General features: G+C 33.8%; 1 protein-coding gene across 3 annotated transcripts in view; it reads left to right on the top strand.

Moving 5' to 3' along the window:
- LOC106655203 (vasoactive intestinal polypeptide receptor 1-like) overlaps positions 1-14,199 on the top strand; it is a 41,191-nt gene that overhangs the window by 12,629 nt on the left and 14,363 nt on the right. The window lies entirely within an intron of this gene.

Here is a 14,199-nt window from a genome sequence, read left to right on the forward strand (position 1 = left end):
AAAAACTGCAATCAAATTAAGCATGTCTATCTCAATTTAATGAGATGGTTAAAAACATCTGAAGTGCGTCGCTTACAGAAAAATTATTTTAGTAATTTAATTTATTCAATGATTCGTTCTAAGGTATTTTAAAGTAAAGAATGTTTACTCCAAATGTTTGTGTTATTGAATACGAGACATAAATGGAATGAAACAATAGAAAATTTTTATAGAATTTAATATATTTTATTTATTATGCGCACTTTGATACACTGGCATTCAACAATATAATAGTGAAGGATAGATTTTTTTATAAATTTTTTATATGTAAGTTAGTATCTTTAAATTCCGCCTGAAAAAAATTAAATTACAGTTGTTTCAAATATTTTCATGTGAAAAAGTAGAATTTATCGGAAAATGTAAAAATAAAATTAATTTACCAGTTATGTGCAAAAGAGAAAACAGACAATTTCAACGTCTGCAGAATCCATGATCCTTGCCTTTACCGATGATGCAGTGCTGTCCTTTCGGGCAGTCGCTGTTATGGCGGCACTGCCTCTGAGCCGATGATTGGCTCACTTGTCCAAGAACGACCAGCATAGCTACTAGAGCGATGTAGAAAAGCGAAAGAAACTTCATGGTGAATTACTTAGTCAGCTGTGGAACTCGACAGTGGAGAGAAGAAACTGTTGTGTTCTGCAGTATGATGTGGCTAAGTAACGTGTAGTCTTTTATATCGAACGCTCGAGGAAAATTCGGAAACATTTCTAATCTTCCTTGATCTCCGAATCTTATTTGATAACGACATTGTTTTTACGAAACATTTCCACGATACTGGGATTCTTATTGAAACAGTGGCTTAATTTCTTTTTTTGGCTTCTTGGAAATTAACCACTTTTCTAATGTAAATATACCTTTCGTATAAATACAACATTACTTTCATCAATTATTTTTATTATCTTTTTAAATTAAAATTATTTATTTTTTGCTTGATAATTTAGTATAACCAAAGCATTTTTTGCAAAATAATTTAATCTTTATTACTATAAATACACGTTTTTGAAGTATACTCAGGACTTCAGTTTCATATAATGATAACAAGTAGAAAGCAGAAAAAATGCCATAATGGGTATAAAATGAAGCATATTTTCATCATTAAAATATACGTTGTATTTACAAGACACTAATCTTGAATTTATGGAGAAATATGGCTAATTACCCATCAAATTTGACGGCTTATAAGCAATATGCATGTTTGCATCTTTTACATTATGAAATATTTATATAAATTTCAATTATCGATGAAGTACGGTAAGCCGGTTCACAAATCATCTGAAAAGCATTTTTAAAATCCGAAAATCTCTGATTATCGATGGCGCCGCATTATGTTTCAACGTTATGGGGAGTGATCGTGATAAAACAAAATATTGCAGATAATTTTTATGCATTGTGTGGTGCAGTTGTCACTGAGTTAACAGGGAGTGCTGCTAGAACTGTTCCCCAGGGTAGAAATTATTCAAGTAACCAAACACGAACATTTGAGCAATTTTAGTTATTGGGTATTAAATTTGCGTTCTCTTTATGAATACAGTCAACATTAATCAGCGTTTTGATTGTAATACATGAATAAGAATTAGGAAACCCAGACGAGCAGTAATGTATTAGCTTTTGATTCTAATATTTTGAAAGTTATTGGTGTGACTTTATTATATGATTGAAAATTATTTTTCTTTTTCAAAATGTCATCAGTTATTAAATTATGACGCCTTCATGACAAATGAAGTTAAAACACATGGTCTTTTATGTTTAAAAAATATGATGTAGCTAAAGTAAACTGCTATAGAGTAAAATGCACAACTCACGAAAAGTTACTATAAAGTTGTTAAAATATAATCCAATTTATTTCCTATTGGCTTTTTCGCATTAACGCATCGATATTGCACAATTCAGTTTAGAGAGTAAATATTTCTGAAAAAATTTTCTAAACAAGTTCTATTTTTTCATCGAACATTAAATGGATACTCTGCAATAATAATGATATTTCGAGAATCATTGTGAGATTTTGCAATTTTACTAGTGAGAACATTTAAAATTCAGAAAGTGGTGTTCATTTGTTTCAAAACTTGAAAGGGACTGAGTAAGTAAAAATAATTCGCTAACTAAGAGCTCTTATCTTATATGGGTACAAAAGCTCGAGCAAGACTAGGATTTTATTCCATAAAGATGAAAATTTACAATACATTAACGTACGTTGGAGACATAATAAAAATCAATAAAGTATCGTAGAGCCAATAATTCTAAGATACGCTCTGATGATAATATATACGAGGCGTGTACTTTCCATCAAAACATATTCATTAGAAAAAAAGGAATGAGATTAGGATATGGGTGGGGTAAGGAGAAAACTCGATATTATAATAAATGAAAAAAGTTTTATGTGTCATTTACGTGCGTAAATATAATCGATAAACCTATTTTTATGATGAACAATATTTAATTTTATCTATTTTTATTCAAAGTTCTCGAACTACAAAAGGTCAGGTGAAATTAATTGTGCCAATGCTTTTCGTGCTCCGCAAAGCTCATTCATTACGTGTTTCGTTGAGATATTTACGCTCAGTAAGTAGGAGTTTTCTGATCGTACGTGTCCTACGTTGACGCAACGTTCCACCAAGAATCTCGTAATTAAGCACGATTATGTGGCGATGGAATTCAATTGATTTACCAACATGACAAAAAATATAGCACTCCCAGGGAGCAAGTGCAAGCTCGTGAGCTGGTCGTCCGGGGTCTTTTCCACCCAACAGGTCTCGTAATTTCACGTCCTTGAACAGTTCGTCGAGAAAACCACGAGTGAAATTGTAGCGGGCTCATTGGTCAGTTCTCGTCACCGATGATTTTATCGTACCCAAGATGTGGGACCCTTTGTCTAATTTCCGATTCACTGGGGACAGCCCAAAGATACGCATAGAGTACGTATCTATCTAGGCTAGCAAAATTACTGACATTTTATCGGGTTCTCCTGGCTTGACTTGACGCGGCCGGAAGAGGGATTTTGTAAAGCCTCGAGTAGTGGAGAGCGAGGAGCCGTTCAGAGGGTAATATAGAAGCTCCGCACGCTGATGTGCACTTATGTAGCAAAGATAAGTTGATAAAAAAAGAAAAGCGCAATGAATATCATTATGGTGTTTTACGATGCTGCTATAACTTATGGCACTAGTGTCGTAAAGTATACGAGCCAAAGGAGGTAATCAACAGTTTCACTTTTTCAGATTTTACTGAGCGAACTTATTTTTTTGCATACTATAAGTATTATTTTTTGTTAAATATTTTTTAGAAATTTGATTTTTGGACTCGATTAAACATCCCTTCACGTTTGATAAAAAAAACATTGATCTCAATAAATTTAATTTCATTTCAATTCGCTTTTTGAATAAAAGAAAATATTGGACAATTTTTTGCAACATGTCAATAAATCGACAACGCCTACATATCTATTAACGATTCATTTGTTTCGAGCTTCAATAAGTTCTTTATTATAGTAAATGAGTGATTTCGATTGTATTGGCAATTCCCTTTGAATGGATGAAAATTTTATACGAAAGTACTTTTTATGAGCTGCGCATCAGTTCGAACAATTGATTTACTTCACTTGTCATGTCCGAATGCACACGTTCGAGACGTAGCCTACTCTTCGTGTAACGAGTTGTGGGTGGTTTTGTTTTTTCTTTTTTATGAATTCTAATGCATATCACGTTACTATGCCAATTTTTCCTTTCTCAGCAATTTTTTTTTTTACAACTATTTTTCAGAAATTCTCACTTGTCGAACAACCGGGCTGTCGATTCTGTTCGATGGAATTCAATTTTTTTGTTTCATTAGTGTGTCTGACAATTATGCGTCGATTATACATAATTGAACCATGATATTTGCAATGGTAAAAAAAATATTATTTGCCTCTAGCAAATAAAGTGAAATTGACCACAAGAATGCGTGGAGAATAGGAAAAAAAGGCCGGAATTCGGTTGCAATACAATACAATTGAACTGTACCATGCAAAATCAGGTGCATAGGGAGGAAGTTGTGCAAATTAAAAATCAATAACTTCCCTCGGACGGTCGGTGTAAACAATAATCAACGAAACTCATTCTCTTTTGGCTTTGAACATTTTTGAAAAAAAAGGAAGAATGAAAGATAAAGAAATCTTTATTACGAGTTCAATAAAAGCAAGAACAAAGGAGATGTTACGCATGCGATGGCGGATTCATTGAGCGTTAAAATAATAGTTTTATTTATCATCGACGCGATTCACGTGCAAACGCGAATCGAAAAATGCAAAAACACTTTTTAATTCGACTAATCGAGAGAGTTTAACGCGGCAGGCATGACTCGGGAGTATAACAACATATATACACACTCTTGATATTGTGCAAACACACACGAGTGAGATAACATCGAACCTGTTATGTTATATCGTGCGATAAGCATTTACATGGTAGCAGCCAGGCGCGTTGGCTAGTGCATTATCCGCACGTCTATCGTGACACACGCCACTATTACAGCATAATAATAGACCGGCTGAAAGACATTTTAAATTAATTAATAACTCTTTGGCGCATGTATACGCTCGAGGCGTATATGCATCATCTATAGGTATATGGGACCGAAAAACGAGGGTATTAATAAGATTAACGGGACGCATCAACGGCTGAATCGGCTTCTGGATTGGACTTGAATAATAACGCCCATAAGGAAAGCATAAAACCTCGCAGAGAGTCGTGGACGAGGAAAAAATTTGAATAGAGTCCGGCTCCGGCGCAAGCACCGGCTCGGGAAGTAGTAAAATTCAGCGTAACACGTTGGGTACATTGTTTGCGTGTGCGTTGCACTCCGTCATGATGGCATTATGTGACAGCTGCAGCACGCGTCCATTATAGCGAATTATCCTCTTCAGACCACCGAGCGAGCACATAAAGGTGCGGCAAATGGTCACTCGACGATGAGACACACATACAATCCGCACTTTCAATATAACATAAACATTATTGTATGAACGCGAATGCAGAAAAAAGAGCGAGAGAGAGAGAGAGAGAGAGCTTTCATATAAATATTTACAGAGTTGCAGCGGACGCACATGGCTCTGACACTCGAGTCTCGTCTGTCTCTCGATCGATACAAGCAATACATTAAAATTTTCATGAAAATCGATGGACTCGATCCGTCGCAGGTAATTCCGCTCGCACGCGCGTCAACGGCAATCAATCGTAAAAATATCCTCTCCTCGCGATACTCGTTGTTGGATTTAAAAAGGCGAAGCTCGCAAGCAAGATTGCGTATGCGCAAAGAAGGGCGCGAGTTCCCCACGTGCTGTTGTCGTGTGCATCAGCTTTATGGATCGTATGACATGTTAATTAAAAAAAAGAGTAGACATGCACGCGTTCGTGACCGATGCGCACTGGACTCGATGTGCAACAGGCCGCGCCAGAGGCGACTTATATAGACGGGGGGGATGCTTACTTCGCAGACCGAGTGTGCGATCCTTATGTACGGCTGGCCAAAGCTGCTAGCGCGGCGATATATATATTGGAAAAGCCCGAACGATTTTGCATTCTCAGCTCTCGAGGTCGACGCGCGTCCAGGCCGACGACGACACCATTTCTCATAATAAACGCATTGCATGCACTTGTCAACGCTCCACACAAAAGATGGACCGTACGCGTGCACTGCTTGGACGTAACGTACAGCGCGTATTATATTCGCCGAGTGATCGATGGAATTATCTAACTTATGCTTTTAAGATTTATTGCAGTCCGCACCCATAAACCATTCGATGCATAGGACTTTATTTATATACTATATATTCTACTTGAATAGGACTCTGGGTCGAGAGCTTGAGGCGCATCGATTTCAGTTGTCATTGGAAAATTGTAACGGCGCATTTCCTAAACGTTGCATTGTATAATAAGAATTTGAATAATTACAAGAGGCTTCGAAGTGATTAGTTTTTATCGCACCGGGACACACGTGTAAGTGACGTCGCTCGAGTCTCGTTCCTCAACCGATAAGACTTTAGTCCAAATAATATTTGCCCGTTTTTTTCCAGTCACTTATTGTATGCTCGAAAAGTTGATTGTTAGTGTTTATTAATTGATAAGCAAACATGCTCTCGATCGATCAAACTTTTTTGTATATTCCCTTGTTTATTTTTCATTTCTCTCTCAATTAACCAATTGAGAATCTCAGTTGGTATCGAGGTTGATAATCGATATCCCATTGGCTATAGCACTACAAAAAATAGATTATATAATTTCACCCGATGTATCGAATATCAACTTCTATTTAAGTGTGACTCATCCACAATACCGACCGAAAAACGTTTCAATTAGCATATGTTTGCCGCACGGTTGATTGGCCGTACAAAGCTCTAAGGATTTAAATGTAGAGCTCGGACGTTGGCGAGGTTTTGAAAATAGAAATCCTTTTACGTCGGCATGGCCTACACCCACTAGCGGTCTGTACATGCTTCCGATGTAATGAGTCGAAGCGTGTTTAACGCGGCGTCTAGCTGAAACTGTCGTCGTGTACGCGCTTCACGGAGTTTGTAGGTCTAAAAGCGATTCGTTCGTTCAAGAGAGAGGGATTGATCAGTTTATCTATATATCGTTCTCCACTATTATTTCCATGGTAAATTAATTCGTTGGCGTCGAGGAACGTACGTATAGCAGCCGTGTACTCGAGGATACGGTACACGCGTAGGCTGGTATCGGTTAAGCATTGATTGATGCCCAACGTTAAATCGAGTTTTACACGAGAATTACTGAATATGCGCTTTTCCGGAGCAGCAATGCAGCAAAGTGTCGGTGCCGCAACGTTGCTGCAACTTTTGCACCATCTGGCCTATCATGCCGCTGCTGCGACTTCCATTATTTTTTAACCGATTTCTACCTTTTCTTACTTCGTCTTCCTACCTTTTTTTTTAGATAAGTAACGCAGCGTATTTTAACAATTTTAAATTCAATCTGCTTTCGATGAAATCATAATTTTTTATTAGTTCTTTTTTATTTCAAGTATCTTTGACGTCTTTCGAGATATTTACGCCGTCTTTATTGAGTAAAAATGGGTAATTTATTCGACCGTTCAATGGAAGTTTTTAATATAAAAAATCACGATGCAAGAGTTCTTTGACAGTCGTGTGAGTATAGCTCACAATTGCACGTTCTTGAATTATTATCTTTACTCGGGAAAAGAAGAGATATACTTTTGACTAAAATCAATATTTTTACCACGTTTGATTGTTTAATAGAAACTTGTATTATGTAATTAAACTAGATATCCATATAATAAATCAAAATGCATTCTTAGGAAAATTCACTTGTAATGTTTTAATTTTATGAAGAATTGCTGTGGGCAATTTAAAACTTTTCTTCAACTTCTTGACAAGGAACGTTTAATAAACGAAGTATGTTGAAAGTTTTTTTACTAAAGAATTCATTATTGTCTCTATGTACAAATACTGAAAATTTTTCAAAAGCTGTATCATTTTTGTTCTTGTCGTGTACATTATTAATGATACGCGTCAGTTATGCAATGATTTTGTATAGGAAAAACGAAATATCTTTTGAGCTGCTTGTAACACAAAAACTCTTTTTTTTTTTAATAAAATATGTATGTCAGGAGATCTCTAAGTAATATTTAAATATATCATAGTATTCATAAATACACACCTACAGACAATAAAATTTTTTTACATTTACTACATATATACTAATATATCACTAGTTTATTTTTACTATTGTATTTATAAAAACAAATCAATAACGCCATAAGTCGACGAAACAAATGAAAAAGTTTAATTTAAACGTACGTTGTACCTTATACAGACAATGGCACAAAACTATGCATTCGCCTTATACGTCAGGGACTTTGAATTGCAAATGAAGCATGCTTAACTGGATTGCTCAGTCGAGTGTAAAACAAAGTCTAATAAATAGTTGAGAGAGTTAAGAGTAAATTGTTTGCAGAATCTGAAAAGTTTCAAAAGTAGAATCGCAGTAAAAAAGTTTTTTTTAGCTGCACCAATGTTTGCAAGTGAGGTTGCATTTTTAACGCATGTCCAATTTCTTGAATGAATTAAACGAATCGACTGCGTTTGACATTATTTCGGATTGAATGCTTGTTTAATAAAATCAATTTGAACTGCTTGAAATTACACTACCCGTATCATTAATAAAGATTTAATTTTTCTACTTGTTGAAATAATTATGCGACCGATAGGTTGGATTATCTAATAAACTTGTCAACATGGGGGAACTTCATTGAAATTGATGAAATCGCTAGGCAAAAGTGCACAAATCCACAACATCAATTTCCCAAAAGTGTTTATAGCGTGCTAAGGTTTTACTTGACACTGATTGATTACGCGCGCACGCGGCTATACAATAGCATTGATTTTATTAAGCTTTCATGTATGCCGCGCGTCGAGCCTTTTTCCAGCCAGATTTGTAACGACCGATTTGTTCTTTTACGTACGTTGTACTTGAGAGTTATTTTTAGTCAGGATTTGCGTATTTTTTAATTTCTTTTTGTCGATCGCCGTGAATCTCGCGTACATTAATAATTTACGCGCGATATTTTTGAATTGCTTTTATTTTAACTCGAGCACTACAGTCGTATTTCATTGCGTCATCAGGCGCATTCGAGTGTTAAATGTAATTATAAGGATAATAAGCTGTTTGATTTCAAAGAATGGTGACACTAAAACGATGGATACGTCGTCCTGTTATTTTTTTAATATTTTCACGACGTTTATTATGAAAACTTAAATATCATTTTATAATTCATGCAAATTAATACCAGCTTATAAAACTATCGTCGTTCAATTTGTTGCAAAAGTAAGGGGTTCATCGAATGAAAGGTCAGTTAAGATTAATTTTCTGTCCACAAACAGTTTTACGAAAACAGGAATGAGATATTAATCTCAAGCGCTGCAGTTTCACAAAAAATCCTTTCTTCGCTTAGTTTTCTTCATTTTAGCCAAAAGAAGAGGTACGGAGAAGATTTATTGACTTCTGAAAGTATACTCACCACGTATTCCAATTTATTCCTTTAGACACCCTCTAGAGAAACTTTTTTTCGCCCACCGCACTCAACAATTTCCTTAGAAATGAGTTGTATCTATGAAAAATAAAGTTAATTAACTGAATTTACAATAATTTTTGTACCTTACGTTTATCTTGGTAAAGAAATACATGATTTGAATATTTAAAGTGCGAGGTAGAAACTCATTGGACGTATTTTCATTGGGTAGATTAACATTCATGCTTGGATAATCGCGTGAAGGTTAAAAGCCAAATAGACTGGTATGATGCAGAAACTGAAGCCACAAAATATAGCGCGTTTTCCAGCTTCTAATCGCGCTTGCCTGTACGTTAAAGGCCGATACGCATACGTATAGGCAACTCGACATTTCTTCGCGCACATTTATTCATTAAAACACGGGGCGTGTTGAGACTTTCCAGCTGAATTTTTTTTATGTAACACTCGTACGAGCCGAGTGTTGGATGATTTTTTTATAAATGATATTCTTGAAAAAGCTATGGCACAAGTCTGGTAATCTCGGAGATCACATTCTTACAGCTCGTAAATTCTTCTACGGAATACTGCTATATCATGACTCTAAACTTTTTAATACCACAACTCGTCTTTTTACTCCTCAATGCTCTCTCTCTCTCTCTCTCTCTCTCTCTCTCTCTTTGCCTCTCTTTCACTTCCACTTTTTCCTCTGCGATTATGATGTATCCTCTGCAGCTTTCCCAGATATTGCACAGGAGCTTTATAACACGCGGTCAAGTCTTCCGTGACGCGTATGACGTAGATATATGTAAGTGAAATTGAAGAGCAAGTTGATGTCAAAGTGGATGAAAGTGGAGTAGTTTGAGTGGTAACATTTTGATAAATTATTTAAGTTTTGTTAAAGCTCTAAAAAAAAAACAAAAATTACTATTGTCAGAAAATTTGTATGGTTGAAACGAGACCACTTGACCTTTCAAGCACAAAATTTTTTCAAAAAATTGTTTGGATTTTAAATTTAAACTTTCAATAAAATTGTTCAAGCTTTTTTAACGATCCATAAGGGCTTTTGTTAATTATCTGACATAATTTTAACTGTCATAAAATCAATGAAATTAAATGCATAATTTTTTCAAAAAAGAAATAAAATCTCGGTTGCTTTGTATGATTCTACTTTTTTAAATAGTGTAAACAAAAGAAATGGAAACATTTCCTGAGCTAGTGTATAATTCATATGTTAAAATACTTACATGAAAAAATATAATAGTGAGCAGCCGGGATAAAGTGTGTATGTAAATCCCGGTACTAAAAACCAAAGTAGCCGCAACTGGAAATTTAGTTGTATTACTTTTTTTTAAATATTTAAATTCTTGTTGAAAAAGTTTTTGCACCTTGAAAACACGATTTTAAAATTCATATGATTCACTCAGAAATCCACACAACTCAATCTTATTTCTTTGGTTTCCATTTGGAGACATTTTTTAAATTAAAGTAAAATTTTTTTGTCAAATGGAAAAAAATTTCGTAGCAGTATGAGACAGTTTTAATATAGTGGCACAACTAATAGTTTTACACTTCAATAAGTTATAAATCTGAACTCGTGGATAAAACTGATTATTATTTTTGGATAGTAAAAAAATATATTGATAATGCAGCCAGCTCAATCCATCTAATCAGATAAAAGTGTGCGGCAAGTATACACCACTTTTATAGTTGAGAATTTGTCGAAGAGTATCGCTTTGAGCTACAGTAAATAAGACTCCATCAAACATAATTAATTTCGTACTCATGTTTTATACAGCACTATTATCTCATGAGTAACAGGAATTTTATTTTCTTAGACGAAATGTTGTATTTTATTTTCTTAGACGAAATGCAGCTAATTAAGATATTGTTTGGTTATAATAATTTATAATTTTATCAAAAAAACTTTTTAAAGAGAAAAACGAGTTTACTTCGCTCACTTATAAGTCAGGTCAGGTTTTTGAAACAATAAGTCAAAACATTCAATATTTGAATAACAGAAAAATTGATATGCGCCACTGTACGCCAATGTCTCGTATTTCAAACTGAAAATTGATTTTTCTTTAGATTTTAATGGGTTTAACTCTATTAATTCTCAGATTCAAATATTTGTATTATATACAATAGCGTGAAATTCAACAATGTATAATTTGATATGTGTAATGCATGAATCGAAAATTAATAATTAAACACGTTCACAGATAGAAATGTTTGTTCTTAATTTCAAGGGTTTCTCATACTTGTTATATCATTAATTTAAAGAATACACGATTCGTAAAATGTCATACAGTCACAAAATATTTAAAATAATATCATTGCGGCTCGTGAATTATTTGAACCAGGCAGCATATAATACATATTTTTCATTGACAGGGCATGTTATACATATATCTTGTAAGCTTTGTCCAAGCACAAATGGGTTATTCAACAGCGAGTATACTTGGAAATAAATGCCGAATTTTCAATTTTCAATTTCATAATTTTGTTTAATTATTTTTATTGCGTGAATTTTAATTTTGACCTTTGAAACTGAAATTCTCTCTGAAATTTATTCCCAGGTTTTCTGCGCACAAAAATGGTATAAAAGAGACTGTACTTTTTTTTGTATGTCATAAAAGGACATCAAAATATAAGGTCCATGCGTACAATATTTCAAAAATATTATTCAATTAATTCAAATTCTTGATAGTTCATGTCTTAAAACTGCAATCAGCGGCTAAATTTACTTCAAAATAGCGTTAATCTGGTTGCCTTTCTGCAAGTATATGTAGAGTCTTTGCCTAAGCAAATATTTAAATAAAAGCACATGTGCTTGCTTTCAGTAGGCACTGGCTTTGAGTGTACGTGTCACTGCCATTGCATCGCAAGACTTTGTCACGGTGACAAGCAATCAGGGCTCGTATGTACTAAAAAAATAAACTGACACAAGTAAGGGAAGCCAAAACAAACAATTTTAGAGGCACTTGGTTGCATACTTGGCATACGTTCCAGTTTGAGCCACATAAATTTGCAGTAATATATAAGTACCCATTATTTCGAATGAGAAAATCAAGCAAATACTTTATAAATTGGAAAGCAACTTACTGGTTCAAGTAAATCAAACCCTGAAAGCCTCCGTTATAATAGTTATTAATGAATAAGTATGCGAATAGTCAAGAGTTTTTCATTCGAATATTGTGAAACATAGTTTTTCTTTTTACAATCGCTTATTTCATGTTATAATTGATCCGATTTGAAAATATACAATTTTCGGTAGGTGCAGAATTATGGGATTTATTAATAAGTGGCTTACGGTGGTAATATTTATTAATAATAGCGGACTATAATCGTATGATGTGCGAATGTCTAATCTGAAGGTGTAATAATTTCTTGTGAATGGAGCAAGGTTAGACGTTTTATAAATAAATTATTAAGAAATTCTTTGTACTCACTTTTTACAGACTATCAAAAGTGAACTCTCGTTGGTAAAAACATATCTAAAATAATTTTAATTTTTTAATATAATTATGCTTAATGCTGCATGCGAAACGTCGAATGACATAATTTTATCAAAAAAACAAAAAAAAATTCCAAACAGTTAATTACAGAGTGAAAAGCTGCATACATGCATATAATATCTTGTAATAAATATTTTTAAATTGGAAGATAAAATTTTTAAATTGAAATTATACTGCTTCATAAAATTAAGTAAAAAATTAATAAAGAAAAGCTATAAAAAATGCTAATAGTTTTCTTTCATTAAGAATAGCATTGCATGTGCCAAGCATCTGCTTACGTAAATTTTACTCGCAAAAGATACATTAGGCTTCCCGATAATAAAATACAATATCTTTTTTCTTTTTTCTTAATTTTTTATCGAATATTATAACCCTTGTAATAGAGTAGTAGACCAAAAAGTGAGCCCGTTTAAAACAACTCCTGATTGGTCGAATTACTTTTATCTCACGCCAGAATGAGATTAAAAATTTTCAAAAACATAAAGGGTTCAACGTTTTATTAGCTACCAATCTGTATCATTTTACTTGCAATATTTATTGATTTTTTTTAAATTTGAACAATGTTTTTACGTGATAAGATATAATTGGAAAAATCATGATATTATTATAAATCAAAAATTTCTGTGATGAGCGAACGAATTACGCAGAAAAACTGGCGAAGAGCGCTGAGAGCTAAGCCTGGTCTGTTGTTTACGTTGTGCGGAGCATGCATGACCTCTCCATGTGGTGTCCAGACCCGTGTTTTACCCTCTTTGCATGCCATAACGCTACGCACATCGAAGGATCGCACGTAAAATTTTCAACATATAGCAAACACATTTGTACGCTATCGTCAGTATTTCTGTATGTACCTAAAATGTTATTTAATAGAATTTACGAATCTTGTTATGAAATTTGGAATTACTTTGACTTTGACTACATTGACTTTTAGGACATTTCTTTATCTATATTTATGATATTGAATCGATGGCAAATGTCCGAAAAGCTTTGTCATTCCATAAGTTAATAAATTTCTTGAAATTCATCACATGAATCTCATATTTTAATTATTAAAATTCATAAAAATAACCGTTAGTTCTAATAAACAACGTAAAGATGGTTAAAATTATGGAGATGTTTATGAAGTATTTAAAGAAAAAATAATAAACATTAAATAATGAATATGGATGCAAGATTACTCAAGTTTTACACGAACGAAATAAATTCGAAAAACATTGGGACATTGAGTGAATTAATAATCATAAAATTGATGGGATTTCGCACGTATGAACAAATATAAAAAATTTTCTCATTTAGTACATAGCTCGCCTTTTTTGTAAAAACTCTTGAATTGATACGTACAATTTAGAAACTTGAACTAGATCCAAAATAATTAGAACTTCTCGTGTACTTTTTGTACATATTTCGCATGGGTGAAGAAGAACCCATTTCTCGTGTAAGCGTATAATCCGTGCGCGAGACTCTCATGACCCCCACTGCTCATATATCCAGAAAGAACATCCCTTACATGTTTGTGTGCTTTAATTTGCACTAAATTATGGGGAGAAAAAGTCTCGCAAGTCGCGCCTTTTTTCCGAGCTACGCGAACAATACGCAATACGTAGCCATAAATATTTGCCCCGTCTTATGC

Source organism: Trichogramma pretiosum, unplaced genomic scaffold (assembly GCF_000599845.2).
Source record: "Trichogramma pretiosum strain Unisexual culture from Peru unplaced genomic scaffold, Tpre_2.0 scaffold2, whole genome shotgun sequence".
NCBI lineage: Eukaryota > Metazoa > Arthropoda > Insecta > Hymenoptera > Trichogrammatidae > Trichogramma > Trichogramma pretiosum.